The sequence below is a fragment of the Lathamus discolor genome, chromosome 1, assembly GCF_037157495.1.
Source record: "Lathamus discolor isolate bLatDis1 chromosome 1, bLatDis1.hap1, whole genome shotgun sequence".
Taxonomy (NCBI): Eukaryota; Metazoa; Chordata; class Aves; order Psittaciformes; family Psittacidae; genus Lathamus; species Lathamus discolor.
The window spans coordinates 88254915-88279872 of record NC_088884.1 but is presented as its reverse complement, the minus strand read 5'-3'; the positions used below and the strand labels follow the sequence as shown (position 1 = coordinate 88279872).

General features: G+C 48.1%; 1 long non-coding RNA gene across 1 annotated transcript; it reads right to left on the bottom strand.

Moving 5' to 3' along the window:
- Positions 1-19631: 19631 nt before the first annotated feature.
- On the bottom strand, positions 19632-22628 carry LOC136007250 (uncharacterized). The gene is made up of 2 exons (XR_010609554.1): positions 21481-22628; positions 19632-20563 (listed from the first exon to the last, which is right to left on the bottom strand). It is a non-coding gene; the product is annotated as an uncharacterized LOC136007250 (long non-coding RNA).
- Positions 22629-24958: the final 2330 nt, after the last annotated feature.

The window sequence follows — 24958 nt, the reverse complement described above, 5'->3', positions numbered from 1 at the left end:
CAGATTCAAAGGCAAATGCCTCATGAAGCCCAAAGCCTCCCTGTACTGAAAATTAAAGACTGGTTTGCTCTATTCCAGCATACTGTAATCCAGGCTCTTGGCTATCAGGCAGCCACAGAGCTGGCTCTTCTGTAATAACTGAAGATGGTGGATCAGGATCTTGTTTACAAAAAGCTGCCACCTGAGTTTGGAGATGGCAACCTCAAACCTCAGAAGCTGGGAGGACTTGAAATACCCCCAAGGGTGTAACATGCTGTGTGTATCCCAGCCCAGGCCTTTGCCCCATCTGCTTCCAACTGCTGCTTTAAGGGGGAGACTTGAAGTTCATAGTTTGCAATGTCATTTTAATTTTTTTAATGCTTTAGGATGAAAGTCCTCCGGGACTTGTTCACTTTAAGGAGCCAAGGCCCATCGACTCAGTCTTTACACAATCAACGACTTGCCACTTAGCCAGCCTCTAAGGGGCCTTATATCTGCATACCCTGATAAGATAAGGACACATCAAAGGTGTGACTAACTCCGTGATTGTCTCTTTGAGCTCCTTTAGCTTTGTCCCTACAGCGTTGTTACTTTGAAGTACAAGTCGTTTGCATAAGTCCTTCAGGGCAATCTCTACCTTCTGTTAAGCACAGTCTAGCTGTCCCTCTGCCAGAGATAAGTTACAGCACTAGCCCTGTGTGGAGCTTGGAGGAAACATCCTGCCATAATCACTTATCCACATCAGCAGCCACCCTGCTCTAAGGCACTAGTCATCCCAGGGCTTAGGTGTCACCTCACTAATCTCTTGGAGCAGTGCTTCACCAAGTAGAGTGACTGTCTAATTCAGGCCATAGTAAAGCCTGAGCCAACATCCCTGTTAGTACACGTGTTCTCTAGGGTTCATTATTTTCTGCTGAAGGCCACCTTCCTCATTCCTTCAGGAAAACAGGACACTATACACAAACATCTTGTAGCTGATTCAGTACCAAGTCCAGCAGCTCCCAAGCACTTAGTGCAAGTTAAAAATCTCTCCAGTTCAGGAATAAACGGATGCCTCCTGCAGGCTCTGCTTGAAGGGGTAGCAGGCGCTAGCTACCAGCAGTAATGAAACCAGTAGCCCTTATTGGATTTGCCCCTAAAATGAATTTAGGATTATGGCACTGATGTGTTTTCGCTTACACAATTTAAGGTTTCGATGGAGCAATTTTCAGTTACAAATATATCCAAAATAAATACATGCCAGCAAAGTTACTGGTTCAGAACCAGCTGCAGTAAGCATCAGTGCTATGATGCACAGGCTGAAGGCATTGCACAAGCTTACATCTATATCCAACAAGAAGTTACACAAATACGTTACAGGAGAAGAGAATTAAGTTACAAATGGACTTTATTTCCCATGAGCAGACTCCCCACAAACAAAATAAAGATCAAGAAAGCTGCTCACTTTCCTTTGTCCCTTTCTATTGTTCATGGGTCAGATCCAGGCACCTGGCTGATCCTTGTTCTGGGGGAAGCCAGGCCTTTAAAAAGGCACTCACACAATCATGCTGGGAGTTAACAGGGATAGCTGCTGCTTGTTTGGCATGCAAGGTGACTAGGAACAGAAACCCTGACACATCCCGTTTGGACACTGAAAACAAATAGTGCCACTTCCATAACCTGTTCCTCACAAGTTCCCTCTCTGGTGGAAAGCATGTTTTTACTAATGTAAACCAGAACTGAACTGAATCACATCTCTGAGCCCTCCTAGTGCAGTACACCTGTAAGTGGTATTCCCAGCTTCTCTCTTTCTTTGAAGCTCTTGGCTCTTAACACAAAATTTCTTTCTTCCATCCTTTTATACCAGCTTGTCGGACACCCACATGCCATTTTATGCAGGTAACAAAGTCTTTGGCAGGGTGCTTGGGCTAAAGCGCAGGTAGCTGTAGCCAAAAAGTGAAGTGCTTCCTCCCCATAGTTGGGGTTCCATCCCGTAGGTAGCTACTGCTCTTGAGCCACAGAGTCAATCAGAGCAACAGAGTCCCTTTGTAAGTGTAACCTAGTCTTCCATTCTAAGGTCTTGATATGATTTCTGGACAGGACGTGGCTAAACAAAGCGATCTGCACAACCGCAGAGCTGGTGGCAGTCTGCTGGTCACATTGGTTAGTGTGTTTGTGTCATCCAGTGGTGTGTAAACTTTATCATTCTAAAATAATAAATTATTTTCATTTATTATAAATAATTATTCTATTTGTTCTATTCTAGAATAAATTATATCATTCTATTCTTAAATGAATTATTATTCTAAAATAATAAATTATTATTCTAAAAGCAAAGTCATCCAGTTAAGAACAAGGGTGAAGGATGTTTCATGCTTTCTGACCTCAGAGTCTTTCTGTACACCTGGACCCAAGAGATGCTGGTCCCAGTGAGTCCCGTCTATAACAATACATTTCTCTTATCAAATCTAATACCTGGAAAAATGGCTTGGCAATGAAATGATAAAATCTACTGGAAGCTACAGAGAAGTTTTATTTTCATCATTTGAAACCACCTTGGTCTTCTGCCGTGCAGAGAATTCAGTGTTTGAGAGGGTTATTTTTTTGGGTGACAGAGGGGGAGTTGCAATTCTCTTCACACACTGAGCACATTAACACTAGAGGCGCAAAAAGCAAGAACCATTCCAGACAGGGAAGAAGGGAAAATAAGAGAAGGGGAGGGAAGAGGAGGAGAAGGAAGAGGAAGGAAGCAGAGGGGAAGGAAGAGGAAGGGAAGGAAGCGGAAAGGAGGGAGCTAGAGAGAGGAGAAAAAAACCCAAACAGCTTTCTGCTGATTCAGGGACCCAAAGCTCATGTTCTGCAGCAGACAGACTGGTGTACCTTTCCCTGAAGAGAAAGCTGCGGCTTACGGCAGCTCACGTATGTATGACTCAGGAGTGAGGAGCCAGCCTCCTGAAACAAGCCCAAAGAACACACATTTTAATTTCACATGCACAGCCTGCATGTGTCATTTCAGGTGGTTTCTAGAAGTAGATGGGGCATGGTCATAATAATTTGGTGGCATATGCTCTTCCTGTGTTTGGAAGCAGGAGGTCCAGTGATGCTATTGGCATCATTTCCAGTCTGGCTGTCAGGATACTATACAAGGGATGCTGTTACACCAACAGCCTTGAAAGCCTCAGCTGGCACTTCACTAGCAGATTGATTTTCCCAGGACACTCAGAGTCTTCTGACGTAAAGGTGCCAAGATAAAATGGAGTAACTGGATCACAAAGAGCCATTATGGACATTCCCATTCGGAAATGAAGTACTGTTCATTTGTCTTCCCTTGCTTCAGTGCACATGTAAGAAGAGAGAAAGCGGAGGACTTTTTAAGGGTTAGGAGACTGAAACTGAGAGCAATAAGGAAAAGCTTAAAATGGCAAGTGCCTAGAGATAAGAGCAATCCTTGTATAATGGGCTTGCATGTCAGAGGAGATAAGTCACAGGTATCACAAATGCATTGGCATGGTTACAGCCACACAGCTCCTTCCTTCTGTGAATTAAAATCATTGCAGAAGTTTAGCCTTTCAGTCATAGCCTTTCTCCAAGCATTTATGGGTACTTCCCATGGATGAATGACAGGATGAGAATCAATAAGCACTGTTCTTCCTAACCCAGACATCTCAAGAAAGAATTGAAACTTCATGGACTTCAGTTGCAACTGGCCATTTAGTTTGTTAAATGCCAGATCTCTTGTGCAAAAGCAAATCAGCTTCTTAAAGCCAATTTAGATAATCCCATGATCCCTGGAACAAACAGGCAGGATTTCCAAGTACAAAGATGGCCCTGTAGTCAGCATCTCTGAAGTTGAAAGGCTCTTTGTTTCAGGCAATCAGCATCATTTCCAAGTTTTCTCAGAAGCTGATGTAAAGAGAACCTCACTTCAACCTCCTTTTTGTAGAGAGTTAACGTTTTTCACCTAACGTGCAGAGCTCCCCCAACACAGGGTCTAAGACACACACACAAACACATTATCTACCCAACCTGCCTTTGTTGCTGTTATCCAAAGTCCATTATCCATTTTGCTGAGGAGTCTTTTCTTTTTCTACCTATAGTGAAAGGCAGTTTGCAGTTCATCCCTGGTGATCTCAAACTGACAGGCCAGCAAAACATTACATAAAGCACAAAAGAGTTTGCTTTCCTTGGCAGCACACCCAATTCTGTCATATTAATGCTCTGCCAACAGCTATTGTCCTTGACAAGTGACTCTGCGCTGGCAGAACAGGATCCACTGCAAAAAAAAAAAAAAAAAAAGCTTTCCATGCTCTACATTGCATCTTCTGAGCCTTTAGGAAGGTTGAAATATCTGTGAACACTGGAAAGCTCACATCCCCTGGAAAACAGAACTATTTTACAAAGCTCAGGCTCAGCACTTTGGCATTGGAAGAAAGAAACACTGTCCAGGAGAGATCAGCCACAAGATGGCACAAAATGGAACCGAAGAGACCTAGGCAGACTCCACAGAGCCAAGCAAGACACAGGAAGTTGGTGGACGAGGCTGCATTGCATTTGTGCTCCTTGAGGTTTTGGTTGCTTCTTTCCACAACAAAATCAACTGTGGAGAAGAGAAAGCAACACATGCACGTCCGGGGACTTGTCTCCTCCTTTATAGCAGTTAAGCATGCAGCCAAGTGACTGCACACATCTTTACTTTTGTTTATCTTTGCTTGGAAGAGAGCACAGAGGTAATGAGGAAAGTGTATTTACACCATACAGGGATGGACAGTTAAGTTAGCAGAGCAGTCAGTCCACAACTGGCTTCTTTAGAGGGGAGGAGGTAAAAAGCTCTTTGGGGAGCACCAAAACACCATTGAAATATCTTGTTCAGGTTCCACTTTGCTAATGTCCTCTCATTTGTGATAAAACAAAGTGCAGAAGTGTTCCCAAACCATAGAATCATAGAACAGTTTGGGTTGGAAAGAACCTTAAGATCATCTAGTTTTCTAAAAAAAGAAAATGAAAGAACATTATATGAGTCACAGAAAACTTCCCCCATGCATAAACAAAGCTGAAGGGGTATTTCTGAAAGCCAATGAGACCAGAAAGTACAGAACTGGTGTGCTTATCCGTCCACTGGCACCAGTACAGGGCACTTAACCATCGGATAGCTATTAGCTTCTGTAGAGGGACTGCATCTCAACAAGGCCTTGAGGAAGTCTGGAAGTACTAATTTTCACCAAGGAAGAGAATTACCTGAGTGAGCCCAGGCTGTGCTTCAAAGAGATGTCATTCCGCAGCACCGTCTGCTCAACATGCTATGAGCTGCTGTCTCCACAGGAGACATTTGTGTTCCCTACTAAGGAGTTAGAATGTGTTAAGCTGGAGGTCATGATGTGTGTTACAGGTGGATAAACCTAGAAGTTAAAAGGATACCCAGCCATGCTATGCCAGCTGCTTCTGAAGGGAGAGATTTTGGAGCATGAATAATCAAGTTGTTCAAATCTCCATTTGCTTTCAGCTAGACAAATGTCATATAATCACAGAATGGTTTGAGTTGGAAGGGAGCATTCACCACTTCTTTGGACAACCTGAGCCAGTGCCTTGCCACCCTCACAGTAAAGAACTTCCTTATACCTAACTTGAACTTCCCCTGTTTCAGTTTGAGCTCACCACCCATTGTCCTATCACTGCAGTTCCCAGTGAAGTGTCTCTCTGGCACCCTTGTAGGCCCCCTTCAGATACTGGAAGGCTGCTCTGAGATTTCCATGCAGCTTCTCTTCTTCAGGCTGAACAGCCCCAATTTTCTCACCCTGTCTTGTATGGGAGGTGTCCTGGCACTTTGTATCATCTACAGAAGAATCTCTCCCCTCCATCACTTTAATTCTGCTTTTAAGACAGCAGAGAAAAGGACATGTTCCTATCAAAGCACCTGTAAATCATGGCATAGAATATCATGCGTCTGTCTTACTTTATTGCTGATGTTTTTATCCCTTTCTTGCTTTGGTATATTAGGCAAACCTTCCTTTCTCTGACAAAATAGCAAAAACATCCTCTGCATATTTAAAGGAAGAAGATGAAAGACAACCTCCATAAAACGGTTTTGATCTGCTTTTGTGGGAGAATATGTGTGCTGAAAGATGGACATTTGTGAACAAGATCTGACTTTTATGGAAATTCATTGTGCTTGTAGACTTTAAACAGAAATCTATAGTCTCTGCGCTCTGACTTTTGTAGCTTCTACTAGTCTTTCTACTGCCCTTTTCTCTTTTCATACTTACACAAGACTCTGCTTCCTCTCCCACCCCAGGAGATTGACTATGAGTTTTGAATAGAGTCACTTCTTTTCATAAACTGAAAAAATGTTCCCAGTTTTGCAGCTGAGAGTCACCTATGCATGTGCAGAGCTTTAAAGACACAATTCTTAAAGGTGTCTGGGGATTTGACTACTCAATTAAACCAAGAGAAATGATGTGTCCCAATGCTCTGAGGTGCTTTGGAAAAATCTTCCGCTAAATGCAGCAGCTTAATGAAGATCTAAAGTTACATAAAGACATTTTCATTTTTATTTCTGAAAAAAAAAAAATAAAAAAATCAAGAGTTATTTCCACACAGTGGAAACTTAACAGGCATTAAAGAATGCCACTAATTCTCACAGAGGCAGAGCTTATTCTATGCTTCTGGACTACAATCCAGTTAGTAGCCCTGTTGTTTCTTTCTTGAATTAGGGTCTTGTAAAGTTTAGGTTGGGGCTTGCTGTGGTTGCTTTTCTGAGACCTGTTGTGCTTCTGGTGTTTGAAGTAGTGTGGGACTGTGCCCTGTGTTTCTGAGGGCAAAGCCCTACCTGCTGACAACCAGAACTCCTGGCTCGCCTTCTTTTAAGCACCCTGTACATTCTGCTTCTTCATACAGGCCTGCTGAGCTTCAACCTATCACCCAACAAAACAACAAAAGGGCTTTAATAAAACGCCTGAGAAGCAGATTCCTGCTTTCTATGATGTGTAAGGTAGTTCTGTATTTCTAAATGTATTCAAAGTTTAAGTGCAGCTGTAAGTGAGGATTTGATTGCTCTGTAAATTGTCACCACAATTCTTAGCTGGTGTACCCAACAGGTGACTATAATCCCTTTAGAGAGCTTTGCTACCCCATTACTGTTTATATGTTGAAAGCTTTTTAATTTACATGGGTTTTAGTTAGTCCCTTGGCTTCTTTCCTTTTAGAGCTGTACACATGAGCTTGGTGAATCATGTGGTTGAGAAACATGTGAGAATCAAGAGAAATGAGAGATGTGCTGGTGGGTTGTTCTGTTATTAATAAGCTCTCTTTTTACTATGGAGAAGCTATAAACAACAGTTTACTGAAAGCTACAGAAAGATGTATCTATGTCAAGTTGACAATGGTATTTAGATAAAAATTACTTGCATAAATTCTGAAGCTCACAAAATAGCTGAGGTTTGCAAAACACACTAGTCTTGTAACATCTTCATGTTTTTCTAGACACAACCTGTGAAGTGGTTTGGCTTAAGGAACAACTCAATCCAGATGTTGGCCTACAATGAGCAAAAGTACTTACTAGGCAGAGTAATTACCTGGTTTCCTCAGTGATAATTCATTAGATGCCCATCTTGTGAGAAGGGAATGCACTACTCCAAACATTAGCAACTTTGAAGGAACCTCTACATCTTATCAAATGGCTTGCTTGAACAAGTTCCTGACACTCACCCAGTAATGACATCAAGCTTTGCTTTAGCCAAGTGCTCATGGTGTGGGAAAGGGGCAATTAGGACTCATTTTACTTTGCAGACCAAAATTTCCTGCAATCTGAAGTATTCACTAAGCAAGATGCAAGTCGGGGGGATTAACTATGAGAGGTTGTGCAGTCTGTCAGCAGGTAAGTACTAGGGAGAGGGGGAAGAGCTGGGATTTCTTTACTTGGAGAGTATGGAACTGAATTATTAAGGAAACCTCCTCTCTTCCAGAAGCTGGATAGCTGGCATGATTTTTCACCTGAGAGCTCTCTACAGACATTTGCTTTTGCTCTAGGTCTAGGGACTCTTCGTCAGGGACTGTGGTAATAGGACAAGGGGTAAGAGTTTAAGGTTTAAACTGAAACAAGGGAAGTTCAGATTAGATATAAGGAAGAAGTTCTTTACTGTGAGGGTGGTGAGGGACTGGAATGGGGTGCCTAAAGAAGCAGTGAATGCATCCCTGGCAGTGTTCAAGGCCAGGTTGGACAGAGCCTTGGGTGACATGGTCTAGTGTGCATGGCAGGGGGTTGGAACTAGATGGTCTTAAGGTCCTTTCCAACCCTAACTGTTCTGTGATTCTGTGATTTCCTGGGTGCGCTCTAATGATCTTTACACAGTCATTAAATTCTGCGATATTAAGTCAGGAATTAAACTGGGACCTGTGTCATGTAGCCCTGGTAATTCTGGTAACTGCTTCCTTGCCATTGCTTTGCAACTGGTGGAAAGTGGAGTATGCTGCAGAAAACATGCCAATATAGCTACCTGTGTTGCTGGAAGAACACTGGTAAACCTGTTAATGGACATACAGGGGAGTAGCACATGAAGAAGCTGGTGTGGAAGATTTTTAAAGCAGTCTGAAACATGCTGTTAGAGTCTTGAAGTGACCTCTTGTTTTCTGTGCAGCTTAGTGCAAAGCTCCCCTTCTTGGCTCTCTTCTGAGCATCATTATCTTGTCTTCAGTTCTGCAAGCTGAAGTTAATTGACAATACTGGTAGCCAAAGCTGTTTCCCCAAAAGGGAGTGCATGCAGGAAGAAATACAAAAGACTTAAGTCACAGGGAGGATATTTCTATTGAGGGCCAGCCCTTAAGTTGCAGCAGGAAAATGCTGGCAAAGAGTGTTAACTTCCCTTCCCACCTGCTGTCTGGAGACTCAGCTGTCTCTTTTACTCTGTTCCTGCACAGAAGGATATTTGTTGTCAAGGTGGAAGCCAGACCCATAAAGAGAAACTTGTCACTGATTTTTCAAGGGTTTATTTTGTTCTGTTGAATTTTGTGCTGAGTTAAATACAGCAGCCCCTGGTGCAAGCAAAGTTAATTGTTTTATAAGGCTAGTCTATAGGGAACACGGTGGAGGTGGCTTTTATTAAAAAAGAACCTGCAATGATTCAATTATTTAATTCACACTGAGCAAGGCACATGCTAAAACAGGAGGGTGTGGATTAAGTCCTGGACCTTCAAGTATGGCCATGAACATGTCTTCCCTTTAATGCAATTTCCTGGCAGCAAAGCAGTTTAGTGTTTCAACATGGGTACCTCCATCAGCAAGTCTTCCCGTGCTCCTGCAGAGAATATTTTCTGGGATGCTCTGAGGGGCTTCCAGGCTGTGTGCCTGCCCACCTGAGCACTGCCTGGTGTTTGCATGTGTCCCATATGAGGTCAGACACATGGCTGGGAAGTGCCTTGCTGTACTTCTCTACTAGGTTCAAGAGGTGCTTTTGGCAGTGCCCCATGGACATGTGAGGGGTGTGCAGTGATGGGCTGAGTAACCTGGCTCTGCAGCCAAGCCATGGGAACCAGGGAGAACTGTACTGCCTATGTGAAGCTGGGGAGAAGATGGAAGTCCTTAAGCAGTTTTTTCTCAAGACAATTGCAGAAGCAGCGCCTCCTGCCCTGGTCTCTAAGTAATGCTTTTGTTTTTATAACAGTTTAGGAACCACAGCAGTGCTCATGACTTTATTTCTCTAGTATGACATGCCTGAGCTCTGTGATAAAGGATTGCTGTGATCAACGATTTTGAGACCCCACTTGGAGCACTGTGTGCAGTTCTGGTGTCCCCAGTATAAGAAGGACATGGAACTATTGGAGCAAGTTCAGAGGAGGCCATGAGGATGATCAGGGGCTGGAAGACCTCCCATATGAAGACAGGCTGAGAAAACTGGGGCTCTGATTCTGTAATTCTACAGACGATTCTATGTTCTACGATACTAAAGGGATGGGCACATGCTCTTGGGAGCAGCTCTCTTAGAAGAGAAGCGGGATCCTAGATCTAGTGTTGTGGAACTGACTAGATGTCTGTTTCTCCCCGCCTGATGCATTGACTTACGCTCCACTTCCAGCGTGCTTCTTCCAGTGAGGTGACACCACCTGCTGGCAGCCTGCAAACCTGCCTCTTTCTCTGCCTGCTCGCTGCAGCCACCTACCCAGTCTGTGCTCGCGGGGCACTAAAGCTCAGGCAGGGAAATTCGGACAAGGCATCAGTTAAGTTTTCTCTTAAGTGTATTCCCCACATCTTGGTGGCAAGGTTACACACAGGGTATAGAATCATAGAATATTTTAGGTTGGAAAGGACCATAAGATCATCCAGTTCCAACCCCCTGCCATGAGCAGGAGCGCTTCACACCAGACCATGTTGCCTAAGGCTCTGTCCAACCTGGCCTTGAGCACTGCCAGGGATGGAGCATTCACCAGTTCTTTGGGCAACCTGTGCCAGTGCCTCACCACCCTCACAGTAAAGAACTTCCTTGTATTTAACCTGAACTTCCCCTCTTTCAGTTTAAACCCATCACCCATTCATACGGGAGGTGCTCCAGCCTGAGCATCCTCATGGCCTCCTCTGGGTTTGCTCCAATAGCTCCATGTCCTTCTTATACTGGGGACGCCAGAACTGCACACAGTGCTCCAAGTGGGGTCTCTCCAAGTGCAGCAGAGCAGAGAGGCAGGATCGCCTCCTTCAACCTGCTGGTCATGGCCAGGACACAGTTGTTTTTGTGGGCTGTGAGCACACACTGACAGCTCATGTATGGATTTGAACAGATGTGATGAAGGTCTCCATGAAATCCTGACTGGATTTGGCAGTTGGGAGGTAAAAAGCAAGTACTCTCTTTGTCTGCTCGCGCTCTAGGATTTTGTAGAAGGTCATAAGATCACCAGCAAATGGAAGATGACTCTTGTCTTCAAACCCTACTGCAGAGATAAAATAATGCCAACCCAGGGAGAAAGTGCAAAGGTGTGAAAGCCTTCATGACTTTTTATTACAGCTGTGATAGCATGAAAAGATACCACAAACAAAGACCAGTATCACTTCTCCTACCACAGTAACAGGCATTTCCCTTCTCTGGTAGCCTGTTGGATTTAGTGTTTATTTAGAACGGCCTACTGAAAACAGCTCCTTTACAGACTACATCCTTAATTGTGCAAGATGATGATTAGATTAGCAGCAACTGAAATGAGAGGCGCAAGATCAAAACCAGACACTCAGGCAAAAAAAAAACCCCAAGCACAGAACAAAAGAGTTCCCAGAGAGGATTATTATTTCTGTGAACATAAACACCCATGCGGAAGTAAATGTGCCCATGCAGAAATGCAGCCATGAGGAGGCTGGTCTTGCAGCTTGGTCCACATGAGAGAAACAGAAGATCACCTCCATCAGGAGCAGAGAAGCTGCTCTGTGCTGCAGCCACTTACTCTCCATATTCCGGGATGTATGCTGGCCAGAGTACTACATTGTTGCCGTGTCCTTGCCAGTTTGTTGGGGCTTCCACCTTCAGTTTCAAAATTGCAGGCAAAGCCTCTGTGTAAACATGCCAATCTCTTTTTGCTGTGGTAAAGGATACTGGGACAATCCTGAAGCTTGTCTGTAAATCACAGAATCACAGAATCACAGAATCCCAAGGGTTGGAAGGGACCTAAAAAGATCATCTAGTCCAACCCCCCTGCAAGAGCAGGGTAACCTACAGTACATCACACAGGAACTTGTCCAGGCGGGCCTTGAATATCTCCAGTGTAGGAGACTCCACAACCCCCCTGGGCAACCTGTTCCAGTGCTCTGTCACTCTTACAGTAAAGAAGTTCTTCCTGATGTTAACGTGGAACTTCCTATGCTCCAGTTTACACCCATTGCCCCTTGTCCTATCACTGGATATCACTGAAAAAAGCCTAGCTCCTTCTAACTGTGTCATCCAGGGCTGGTGAAATCTGTGGCAGACACTTCCCAGCTTGAAGGTGGGATCAAACAGTGGATTTATTCAAAAAGAATGTGGGGTTTATGCTGTTAGCTGACAAAAACAGCTAGGAAATGGGGGTTGGAGGAAGTTTGACTGTTTCCACTGCTCTGAAGTTACATCACATTTCCTTAATGCTGCATAGCTGCTGAAGCTGCTTTGAAAGTTAGTACTTTCAAAGATGCTTTTCCCTTGCAGACAGCCACAGTCTTTGTATTTGGCAGTATCTGCCTCTGATTTAAGCACAATTTACCCAGACCACAGCATGTGGCAAGATAACTATCAGTGTGGAAAGAAGCATCTGTTTATCCTGATACTTAATGAGAAAGCAGTGAGTGTGTTGCCATTTAACACTTAAACATTTAAGAGCTTTGCCAAGTAAAGGTCACTGAACAGGTGAAATGTAACAGCATGTATGAAAAGTGCTGTTTTTCTAAAGATCAGTCTCTGCTGTCGTTAGCCCATGTTCACCCCAGCTTGGATTTTTGGCCTAAATGCTGATGTGTGGATGTATAGATATCTCATTCTCATTCAAAAACCAGCTCCTATGCTCTCATTTCGGTGGGGGGGGCAGGGGGGGTGCGGCAGGGATTGGGTAGAAGGTTGTAATTGTTTCAGTGGAATTCACAACTCAACAGTGAAAACTGGTGCTAGAAAGAAATAAAATTAGTCAGACTCAGCTATTGGGAGTTTTCTTTTTGTTTTCCTTTTCCTTTTTTTTTTTTTTCTCTCTGATTTACGAAAGGAGTAAATTTTTTAGGAAGCCTGCTAGAATTAATGGCTTGTTAGAAAGGGAAGGTTGGTGGCCCCTGTTATGATTTTACTAGCAGTGGTTTAAAGCAGCTCCTGTGAAAATGAAGGGGTGCTTTCATTGTAGCTGATGCTTTTAAGTTTAGATGAAGACTTTCTTTCCTAAGTTCATTAAGAAACCCAAGCGCAATTTCTTCTCCAAGGAATTCAGGTCCAGGGATGTTTTAGATAAGCTTGAAAAGATTCTTATTTCAACTACAGAAATGAAAACAAGTGGGTGCAAAAGGATTTTCCCCAGGTCACCTAAATTTAGCTTCATTATTTTAGCAGAGCCAGCTTCCTTAAGAAAATCTGAGGTTATGATGGAGACTTCCATTGGAAAACATATATAGGTATAGATATAAGCTGTAAATAGGTAGAGATACATACGTATGTGGTATTTCCAGGTAAATCCTGTGCTGTGTGACAGCACAGCAGATGGATTAAATGCAATGATGCCAGACTCTTGAGAGGCAAAGTGAGCTTGGAATATCCCAAAAGGTACCTCGTCAGTCTCTGAAGTGGGTCTGCAGCATCTGTGCATACTTGTTGTTCCTCAGGAGCTGTCACTCTCAGTGCTTACACCAGTCAATGAGCCTAGAGTAGGAACATGCACAGCTAGGCAAACCGTTCAGTTGTTCCAGTTTGCAGTCAAATTAAAGGCTTTCTTAAATTGATGTAGTGTGGTCCATCGCCATAAGTAGTGCCATAAATTTTAAGGGCTTAATACTAAGGGGTTTGAAATCTTCAGAAGCTAAGTCAGTGATGACAGAAGAGTGTTACTGCCTTTATCAGCTCATCTCTACATTCAGCTTGCTGCAAGGTGGTCTGCAGAAATCATCATCTCAATAAAGCCTCACAAAGCAGTCTAAATCAAATGGCAAGCTTCCTTTCAGCTGAGGTTTGCTCCTAAAGCACAGCACTGTAACTTGCTTCTCATCAGTGTTGTGGGGAATCTTTCAAAGCAAAAAGAAGGAACAAGAACACTGTCACTGCATCATACCCTCTGTTCCCCCACTCCAAAGTTAGATCTGGTCTACCACAAAGCAGCCTCCAGATTCTCTCTTCTGAAGGCTAGCAGAAAGATCCCCTATAGGGGATTTCTATAGCTGTGTGTTGTTACTGCTTCTTGAATTTCAAGCTTAACTTTGTTTTCATCCTGGTATGAGTCATTATAAAATAGAGAATTCATCTTCATTTGGGGGGTTAGTGACATCAAGACTATTGCAAAAAACAAGAATAGCAGATTTATCAAGAGGAGAATTTTCTCATTACACAACTATGAACATACTATAAACACGGGTTTTATAAAAGATACAATTTAACATGTAAGGCAAGTATTTGAATGAATTCCAATAGAACAAGTAGAAACTGTGGGTTTGGCACTAATACATCACTTGTTCAGGAAAGGCAACGGCCGTCAATGCCCCAGGCCATTCATTTCAGTGGGAAAGCCTTCAGTGTCCCTCTGCATCTTCGGATATGGAGTCCTCCTGCCAACAGAGCCACACTGAAAGCTGATTGCAGCATCCTTTGGGAACTGCCAGCACTACTGAAGAAGCAGACTCAAAGTTTGATGTTGAGAAGGTCTTAAGATGTATGACATTGATGATCTGTGTTAACTCAAAGGTCCCAAATCCAAACTTGAGTTTTCCTATGTGAATAGCATCACTGCTTTGTCTTGCTAAGGGAAGGGGCAGTGCAAGGACAACTTCCCTCTCAGCTTTTAGATTTGCAAAAGCACACAAGTCTTAATAGGTGGTGGAACGCATAGAGTAAATTTATTCTGAGAAAGCAATATGTGAGCTTATAGTTTGGTGTGGGGGTTTTTTTTAGCATTTATTTTGCTATATTTTAGCAATAAAAAGGGGGTTGTAACTAGATGATCTTAAGGTCCTTACCAACCCAAACCCTTCTAATATTCTATGATTCTAATAGGAAAAAAGAAAATCCCCATGTTCTATACTCTTGCTACATTTTAAAGCTGCTCAAATGTCACATTTTATCCCATAAGGCCTGTTTCCAAAGATAAGTCTTTGTATCTCCCAGCAGAAGTCCTTCATGGTCAGGGACTGTTCCATTTAACAGTAATTGGTGAACAGAGGTGCTTAAGATGAGTGAAACAGCCACTTAAAAAAACAGGTGGGTTTTTTACAGGTACGAGCAGTACCTTTAGCCAGCATTTCACAGAGGCACACACAAACACAGAGATTAGTGAGCATGGGAGGCTGGGTACAAGCATATATGACTGGATGTCCCCAGTTCCCCTGACTTCAAGTTTCTGCCTGGTTTCTGTGGAAACTGAGGCAAAAAATGAATTCCCAGGCCAACCTCAATTAGCACAGTGAGGTTTATAATTTCCCACACCACTTTGCACATGCTTGAGCTTTTGTGATTGAAGTATGATTACACAGAGGTTCTTACAATGCATTTTGGTAAGAAAATACTTGTATTATCACATGCATCAACAGCGGTGGTACAAAACTATCTCCTCGGCTGGGGGTAGGAGGTATTTACAGGCTTTGTAATTTTTTTCGATCCTCATCCAGTTCTAAATACAGGAAAATTGCCTTCACTTCCTTTTTACTAAGGTTTGTCTCAGTCTATTATTTTCTGGTTAAGACTGAAGGAAAACTAGTTTGGCTGGTCCTGACATAGAGGGAAAATATCACTGTAGAAGGTTGGTGATATGGAAACTGAAATAAACCATGTTGAGTCTCATTTAGCTTAGATGAAAACTCTGCGTGTAGCTGGCAGAAAATGTCAAAGAACTAAAAGAGATCAGTTGAGGGTAATGGAGAATGGTTTCATCCTTGCTGTAACTGAACTGCTCTCCCCATAGGTCAGTTATCTCCAGGGGTTATCTGAAAGGAAGCACAGTTGGGTGCAGGGGGTAAAAAGGAAAAGCAAAATGATATAGCAGTGGCTAGTGGCCACAGCCTGGGGCCATGTGAGGCTAATGCCAAGGTTATAAGAAAAACATTTTTTCACCACTGAGTCAAGCTCAGACACTTATAGCGTGAGGGAAGTAGAGTGAGTCGCCTCACTAGACAAAGATCATGTGGGTTATTCTCAATGGGAAGATTCGTGATACCAAGCATTAGCTCTTTCTGAAGGGTCTGTCCTTCTGGAGGATCAAATGCTGCTGTTCCTGATGGGTATAGGTACAGATCTGAAGCCAAGAAAAGCCTGCATTAAATAGGAGTCAGATCCAAAGGTGCTTGAAAGCTAAACCTGCAAATTTCTGTGCCTGTGTTGGGCACATCACAGGCACGGCTTGGTAGAGTCATGCTGTGATATTCCTTCATAAACACTGCTTCTGCTCACCCTCTATGATGTGTTTAACAGGAGCTAACATACTCCTTTTAGGAACATGCTGAGATGTACTCATGAGGAAGCTGATATATGTAAGTTGCTGCCTGCAGCCAAAAATACCACCCAGCGTAATTACCTCAACAAAAGCTATCAGTAAGAAACACACACTTAGAAATAATAATTGCAATGCCAAGATTTCATTATTTTAAATACTCTCTGTCTTTCCCTCTGGAGCTCTTCTAGGCATGTAGGCCAACCAAGACATGGAGATAATTATGTTTAATAGTAGCATAAGGATAACTGAAAGTCACTGTGCCCTCCTAAGTGATTCAGTGCAGCAACACACTGAAATTGAGCTTGGAACATATATATTCACAGGGTAACTTTTATATCGCATTAACAAGCTTTGACACTAATGCTAATTCATCATTAGAAGAGACATGACAAGTAGGCTGATTTAATATTCATTCGGCACCACAAGGTTTCTAGCGTACTCAGTGAGACTTTTGTTACCGTTTGACAGCTTGGGATATCTGCATGCTCTGCTTAGTCACAGAGGAGGTGCAGGCACAGCACCACTCTTCCCTCCTTTGTCTTGGTCCTGATGCAGACAGCATTTCTTTGAGCAAAGACACTCACGTTCAACCTTCCTGCGTGTTTTAGTTGAGGTCTCTTTGCAGGCATTGCAGAGAAGTGAAGCAGGCAGGAGCACAGAAGCGAGAGAACATGGATTTGTTGGGTTGAGAAATACAGCAACTGAGTCACTGTTCCTGACAGAGATAGAAAGGGTTGCAAAGAACTTGGAGGTTGTTGCTATCTAATAGGTGACAACCTGGCCTTAATCTACAAAACCGAACATCACAAAGTTGAAGCGGCAACCAGACTTGTTTTTAGTAACGGGAAAACCCAACCAAGGAAGGGTGGATTTGCACACGTCGGGAGAAAAGGAGATAACAGCTCCCAGAACCTATTACTTGCATCACAGAAGGCTGATTTTCTCAGTCTGATACTTCACAGAAGCTGAGCCTTGTGCAGGAGCAGGGCGGATTTCCAGGCGCGATGTTTGCTTGAGAGATTCCCTCTGCATTTGGGGAAGCGCCGGTCTCCGGCGCGGTTGTTCGACAATGTGGACGCTAGATGGGGCACCGAGTCCGCCCATCCGGGAGATGAAGCCTGAGCAGATAGGCTCATAGAAATAGTGGGTGTTTACCTGGCAAATCTCTCACATGAAGATTAAAAGTAGGAGGTGGGGGTGGCACCAGAGTTACTTTTCATTCAATCGCAATCTTCCTTCCTCCTTCTCTTCCTCCTCCTCTTCCTCTTCTTCCTCCCAGCTCTCTGTCCCATACACTGGGGAAGGACGCAGTTTTCCCACCGGAGCTTTGCTGTAAAGCCATGTTAGTGACAAGCAGGAGGAAAAACAGACACTTATTGAAAGCTGTACGTCTGGTGGTGGGAATAAATCCGTATGTATCATCTTACCTCATTTTCTCCTGCTAGCATTCAGACATTTCAAACAGAAAACCAGAGAGATGCCCAGGGGTGGGGAAGCAAATCCCAGACTGCATGAGCTCAGTCTGTCAGGAGTGTTATGGAATCATAGAATGGTTTGGGTTGGAAAGGACCTTAAGATTATTCAGTTCCAACCCCCTGCCATGGGCAGAGATGCCTCACACTAGACCATGTCTCCCAAGGCTCTGTCCAACCTGGCCTTGAACACTGCCAGGGATGGGGCATTTACCACTTCTTTGGGCAACCTGTGCCAGTGCCTCACCACCCTCACAGTAAAGAGCTTCTTCCTTATAATCGAACCTGAACTTCCCCTGTGCAAGTTTAAACCCGTTACCCCTTGTCCTATCACTACAGTCCCTAATGAAGAGTCCCTCCCCAGCATCCCTATAGCCCCCCTTCAGGTACTTCTCTCCAGGCTGAACAGCCCCAACTTTCTCAGCCTGTCTTCATACGGGAGGTGCTCCCGTCCCCTGCTCATCCTCGCGGCCCTCCTCTGGACTTGCTGTTGGACAGCTCCATGTCCATTCCAGAAACGCAAGAGTTCAAGTGGGGTCTCGCAGAGCAGAGGAGAGGGGCAGGATCACCTCCTAAATGGGTCCACCGCGGAGGGACCTGCCGCGACACCCACACAATGCCCCAGCCAGGGGAGCCTCGGCGGGGTCGGTACCGCGCCGGGGCGCCTGCTCGGGGCCGTTAAGAGCGGCGGCAGCCACTGTAGGTCTGTGTGCGTTTCGCTGTACGCCGGGCAGGAGAGAGGCACCGCAAGAGCCGCAGTCCCGCTGGGGGCCCGAGCTCCGCTGTCTCCAGCCCCGTGGGACAGAAGCGCCCCCGGGGCAGCCGGGCCGCTCCGGGGCCGGGTGGAGCAGGGGCAGCCCCGTCCCGACCACGGTTGCTCGCCGCGGCGGCGGGGGAGGGCTCTTGAGGTGCTGCTGCCGCTGGGGCTCCCCTGAGGAGGGTGGGGAGGAAGGTTCCCCCTGCGGGACGCTGGGGAGTCCCCTCGGAGGAGGCTGTGGGGGGGGCTTGGGGGGGCCCCTGTCGAAGGCTGGTACGTTCCCATGGAAGGGGCTGTATGCTTCCTTGTCCGGCCGGGCTGTGCTCCCGGGGTGCCCAGGCAAGGCTGCAGTGCCCCGCTGGGGCAGAAGGGGGTTTTGGGGTGTGGGGCCGGTGGTGCTGGTGAAATAAAGTGCAATAAAGTGAATCCCTACATCTGCTGGTGCCCCACAGGGACACAGGATGGGACCCTCCCTGCGAGGAGGGTGCCTTCACCCCAGTTCCCAAGCACTCCTTAGAACTGCAGCTGGGCCCCCTGGGCTGGGGGTGGGCTACACTCTCCAACTGCATGTCCCATCACACATGGGGTCAGAAAACAGCGTTTCAAACTCCTCCCAAAACAGAGACTGAATGCTGTGTTTTGGGGGCTTGGAAACATGGAGAGGGTTTTCGAGCTCAGAAAGGGCCTGATGTGTTTTCTGTAGTTGAAAACAAATCCTGTGTTTTCATCTTCTGAAACAAACTGCTGCATTTTTGGCCTTGAAAACAAGCTCTGGGGGCTGGTTTTGGGTCTCCACAGCAGAACCCCATGTTTCTGAAGCTCAGAAAAGAAGAGTCAGTCAGTCAAGTGTTTTCAATACTTGAAAGTGCTGGTGAGCTCCTGTTTCCAGAGCTGAGGGATAGAAAACACTGCAGGCCCCTGCTTTTCAGGCTGGAAAGGGGAGATTAAGTGCTGTATTTCTGGGAAGGATAAGCACAGACTTTCTGAAACTCAGAAAAAGACTAGGTCATGTGTTTTCAGTGCTGAAAATTCAGGCCCACCCCTGTGCTTCGGGGACTTGGAAACCCAAACCAGCCAAATGCTGTGTTTTGGGGATTTGGAAACAGAGGTGGTCAGCCCATTTCAGCCCCCAAAACAGAGGCTGGTGGGAGAGCTTTAGGTGGGTGGGAGACAGAGGGGCGTGTGGGTTGATGGGAGGGGGGTGGGCAGCTGCATGGATCCCCTCCAGAGGGGGTGTCTGGTCACATTGGTCCCTGAATGCCCGGAAGCCAACATGCACCAGCCCGAATTCAACATTTGAGATAGCCTCTGGGGGAAAAGGGGCTTTTCACACTGCATTTGGGCTCCAACTCTTTATTCAAGGCATGTATTCAAGGCATGTACAACCACCAGAATAGTTATTCAATATTAGACAATGTACAAGTATGACAGTTCATAGTCATATACAAGTTATGACAGTGATTGATTTACAACCTGGCCAAGAGCCCAGATTGCAGCAATTAGCTGGAGCTTTAATTGCCTTGTAACAAGAAGGAGTATTTATTAAGCCAAAGCTGGTAACAAGAAGCGGCTTCACTTCCTCAGCCAGAGCTGCACAAAGCAGAAGCATCTTGTAGCCAGAATCAAAACCAACTGGAGTGTCCCTCAGCCAGAGCATTGTGTAGCTGGAGCTGAAACCAAAGCTGGAGCTTCAACAAGCTGGACCTGAAATTACCTGAAACTGAAACAAGCATCAGGAAGTGAAATTACTCAGGGCTTCAAATACCCTGAGCAGTAACACGCTGGAGAGCCCATCAGCAGGAACATCTCTTATCCAGAGGGCCAGTGGCTGGACCTGCGCTGCAACTGGAGTGTCCATGAGTTGGAGCTGTGACATCCGTCAGCAGGGCTGTGCAAACAGCATGGTTGAGCAGCTCTCCATGAGGGACAGCGGAGCTGACCTGCAGCTGTAACAGGAAGGAGTGACTATTAGTGGGAACATCCTGGAGCTACAGCCGAAACTACCCTGAACTGTAGCAAGCTGGGGTGTCCGTCCACAAGACATGTACTCTGAGGCAGGTGTACAGGTACATGGCTGTCCACAGCAAGTTGCTCCGAACAGCAGCAAACCCAGCCTCTTCTGTCAGGGAATAAATCCATGCCAAGTGCCTCTCCCTGCACAGCGGGTCTCTCCCAACTCTGATTCCAAGGGTAGAACCGAGAGGGGTGCCCACAAGATCTTTTGCAGTGGGCAGGCGCAGGCAAGGCAGTGTCAGTGTCTCCTCTGTACCTGAAAAAGGGGAGCAAAAGCAGTTGGTCTGAGCTCCCAGGGCGCACAGCACGGCCCCACATAAACCATGGGAGATACGTGTGTCCCCCCCGGGCTAAGGCAACCCTTCCCTCTTGCCCATTGCTTTCAGCAGAGGCTGCCCAGCACCAACACAGGTGATAGGGAGGGAGAAACAACAACAGGAGAGCTCAGGGGTCAGCCAGGGAAAACTCATTCATCTCCCAGTGAGCAATTAAGAAGCGCACCCCATTCAAAACACCCTCTGCTCGGTGAGGAGCATTTCAGGCACCCAGACACCCTGGCTGTCACAGCACTCACCTCCCAAACCACCACCCTGACCCTGCCGGGAGTGGGATCGGGGCAGGCGCAGTCTGCAACTCACATCCTGCTTCGCATCAGCTAACACTGAACCAACCTGAGTGCTAAATGTCATGTACAGTTGAGCCAAGCCCCCTGCCACACACCAAATAAAGCTGAGCCCAGCCAAGCCGGTTTCAGGAGGGGCTCAGAACGACCAGGAGGCACATGGGGAAGCAGCCATCGTCGTGATTACTGGGTGCAGGCTGATGGCATGGGGAGAAGCTACCCAGGGGCAGCTCTGCCCTGGTAGCTTCCCTCAGCTGGTCCCACATGACAACCAGAAGCCACAAACAACAACATTTTCCTCCCAAGCAACAACCAGGCACAACAGAGACAGGAGGTTCAGCCACAGCCCCGACCCCACTGCAGCCCAGGACCGGTACCAGCCCCAAACTGCCTGCAACAGAGCCACCATCAGTGCCAGGAGCCAGAAGAATGGCACATTTTCCTCCTCGGCCACAGCCAGACACAGCTTCTTCAGCTCACGTGTGTCTGGGGTGACCCTGCCAGGCACCCCAGGGCACGGAGCAGCCACCCGCCTGCTGCAGAGCACTCACCAGGCATCTCCTGCCGTGTCGGCGTCGCCCAGTGCTGCCAGGTCAGGGCTGCTCCCTTCGCCTGGGCTCGTCCTCCTGCACCGGCGTCGCCCGGCACTGCCCATTTCAAGCTGGGGCAGCCCTTCTGCCGCTCGGGGGCTCCCCTGCACTGCAACACCCATCGTGAGGAAGCGGCCGGAGTGTCACAGCCGGAAGCAGGAGGCACAGCCGGGAAGACGAGCCCTTGCTCCCATGTGAGATCCCAGCCCACAGCCAGCCGAGGGGGCTAGAGGCCTTGTGCTGGGGGAACCCAGTGCAAATAGCCCTCTCCAGCTCACTGCAGGGGCCGCACGGGCGAGGAGCCCTGCCGGGACATCCGCCCTCTGTCCCCCGCTGCAGAGGCTGCTGCCTGCAGCCGGGATTCCTGCGCTCCTCCCTCGCCGGCCCCCTCAGGAAACAAACCCGTCAGTGAACGCAAACCCCGTTCCCAAGGGGCTGAACCTGAACCCTGCCGCCTGCTCCCCCCTTTTCTGCGCACACGGAGGTGCCCGGGGCCATCTGCAGCCTCCCAAATGAACCGGGAGCCTCGGGGCCGCCCCGGGTGGCTCCTCCCGGGCCGGCTGCGTCCAGCGCCAGGGCAGAGCCTTCTCCTCCTCCTCTCCCCTTTCTCATCTACCCGCCAGCCCCGTCCCAGCTCGACTCAGCGTCTGCCCGTCCCCCCGCTAGTCCCGCAGCGGCTCTGCCTCCTCCCCTGCGGCTGGGGCCAGGAACCAAGCGAGGCCCCGGTAACCGGGACGTCTTCCCGCAGGTTTGCCCAGCGCTGCTGCTGCAGCCGGGGGTTGCGGTGGGGGGCCCAGCCCCCGCGCAGCTGCAGACGGCGGTGTCTCCCCAGCCGGGCCCTCTCCCTGCTTCATCGCCTGCGGAAGCACCACTCCTGCCGCCCTGCCGCGGGCTGAGACGCCGCGGGCAGGGAGCCCTCGCCTTCGCCCCCGCCGGAGGGCCCCGGCTCCCGGCAGGCCCTGCGCCTCCGCTGCCGGTGCCCGAAAGCCTCTCCGCACGCTGAGCAGGGAAACAAGGGGCTCGCTGGGCTCCTGCCCCAGCGCGGCGGCCCGCCCGGCAAGGTTCCCCCCCTCCGCCTCGCAGCCGCAGCGCGGGCCTGCTCCGGGGCACGCACATCGCCAAGCGCAACACTGCCGCGGGCGCGCCCCCTGGCGGTTGTTCTGGGGATTGGCAGCAGCAGCGCTGTACTGACGGCGCCTGCTGGCGGTCCACGTGCGGTACTGCAGGTGGCTGCTCCGCCAGCGCTTCCTCTCCCGCGCTCTCCCCGCAGCGCCCCGTGCCTGTCCGAGCTGGCCTATCGCGCCCCTTCTGGCGCGCTGTTCCGTGCACACCCTTCCTCCCCGCCCTGTTCCCTCCCGCAGCCCCGGAGTGCCGGCATCCTCAGCAGCACCCCGGTTTGGTACTGGCCACGCCGGGTGAGGAAAGCCCCCGCCATTCCCCGGGCGCGGTAATGGCCCGGCTTGGAGCAGGAAGACCGAGGTTCATTTCGTCGGAGCCCAGCGCTGATGTTCAGCCGCCCCACATCTGCAGACAAGCCGTGGTACGCGGTCATGGTGTCCCCACACAGCAGCACCTCAAACCTTCCCCGCTTTCTGCATCACGTTTTATCACAGAGGAACATTCAGTGGAGCCTTCACGTTTTACAGTCACAGGTTTTATTTATGTCTTCTTTTTTTCACATAGGCCAGTGGCTGGGTTGGTGGTGGTGCTGCTGCAGCCCCGGGCGATGCAGGCTGCTGCCCACACCACATCCTTCCTCCGACACATTGCCACTCTGCTGTTTCTGGAAAGCTCTGTTTATATTCCATCATGTGCACACAGGTGCAGGGAGGTCAGCGGAGGGGAGGCATCAACAGCTTCCTCACTTCCCAGGGAACCCTCAGCCACATGTTACCGGCCATGGCCCCCATGGTGCTGCAGGAGAGATCCAAGTGTCCCTGATGTCTCCTCTTGGCTGGGAGAAGCTGAGCCAGAGCGGACAGGATCCCTCCCCACCCAAACAGTCCCCTACTTTGTATCCCAAAAGGATGCCCCAAGACCCCTCCTGCCCTCACCTGCCCTCCCAGCAGAGCACACCAGCTCCATGCCTGCTGCTGGCAGGTCACATCAACCAAGGGCTGACACAACGGCCCCTGCCAGGGCTACTGTGGTGCCAACATGCTGCCCTTAGGGCCCAGCCATGCTGTGAAGGTCATGAGACCCATCAGCACCTGATGCCTTGTTCTGCTGACCCTGGGTCTAACTCCTGCACCTTACCTCTGATGGGGACTCATGGGTTTCACAGACATGGGAAGCTCTGCCTTCCAAACAGCACAGAAATAAGACTGCCTGCAAAAGCTTGTGGCACCTGCAATAGCTGTTCTCAATTCGTACCCATGCATGGTGCGCACACAGACAGACACATGCACTCACCAGAGGGAGCAGCACGTGCTGCAGAGACAGCGCCAGAAGCTCATCATTATGCACCATCACTCACAAAGCCCAAACACCAGCTCGCGTGCTAATAAAATATGCTCTTGAACAATTTTGCTCACCAAGACTTCACGGCCCAAGTTGAGCCAGATCCTGGAAGACCCTGGCTTGTTCCAGACACCATTCCCTGCCTCCTCCTTCCCAGCCCCAGGGAAGTCTGAGCCTGTGGCCTTCACAATTCAGCTCCTCAAGCAATACGATGGTCCGGATGCCGCAGGCCCTTGGGAGACGCCATGGAGGGAGGAGGGAATTGCACTTCTTTGGGGCTTTTTGGCACCAGAAGATCCACAGCTGCTGATGCTGCTCCTCAGGGGAATTCTGGTTACTTGGGTTTATGGCTCTTCTACAGGATCTTGTTTCTCCTTTCAGTGTTTCAACATGCAGCTATGCAACCTCTCGGACACTTCTCCACGGTCATTTAGCAGAAAGAGTTACAGCCAAGACAGGCACGCAGCAGAGGACTTCAGCTGCCAGAACTTTACCCAGAGCAGTACAGCCCCACACAGATGCCATGACTCAGACACAAATTTTCTACAAGCCCTGCAAGAGCAGGCCTTTTAACAGCCTTTCTGGGTAAACACTGGCACTGGCAATGCCCGCAAACACAAGCAGCTAAACCCAGGGACTACACTGGAGTAAACTGAACCAAGAGTAAGCAACACTCAAGTGGAGAGCAAGCAACTCCAGGAGTAGATTTCCTAAGGCAGCTTGGCTCATGTTCCTCCCAGCACCACTACAGCATTTGTTCAAGCTGTGCCCGCGCAGGCTGGCGGGGCACCGGGGAATACTACCCAGGACATGTCTGAGAGGAGCTCATGTTCCTCCCTGGAGCGGGCACCCTGCTGTGAGCCGAAACACTGGCAGGGTTCTGACCCCTGTGTCTCCCTCAGTCAGCACCCCAGGCAAGGAGTTCCTGCAGCCACAGCAAAGCAGAGCTTATCAGCTTGACCAAGCTAACACTTCAAAT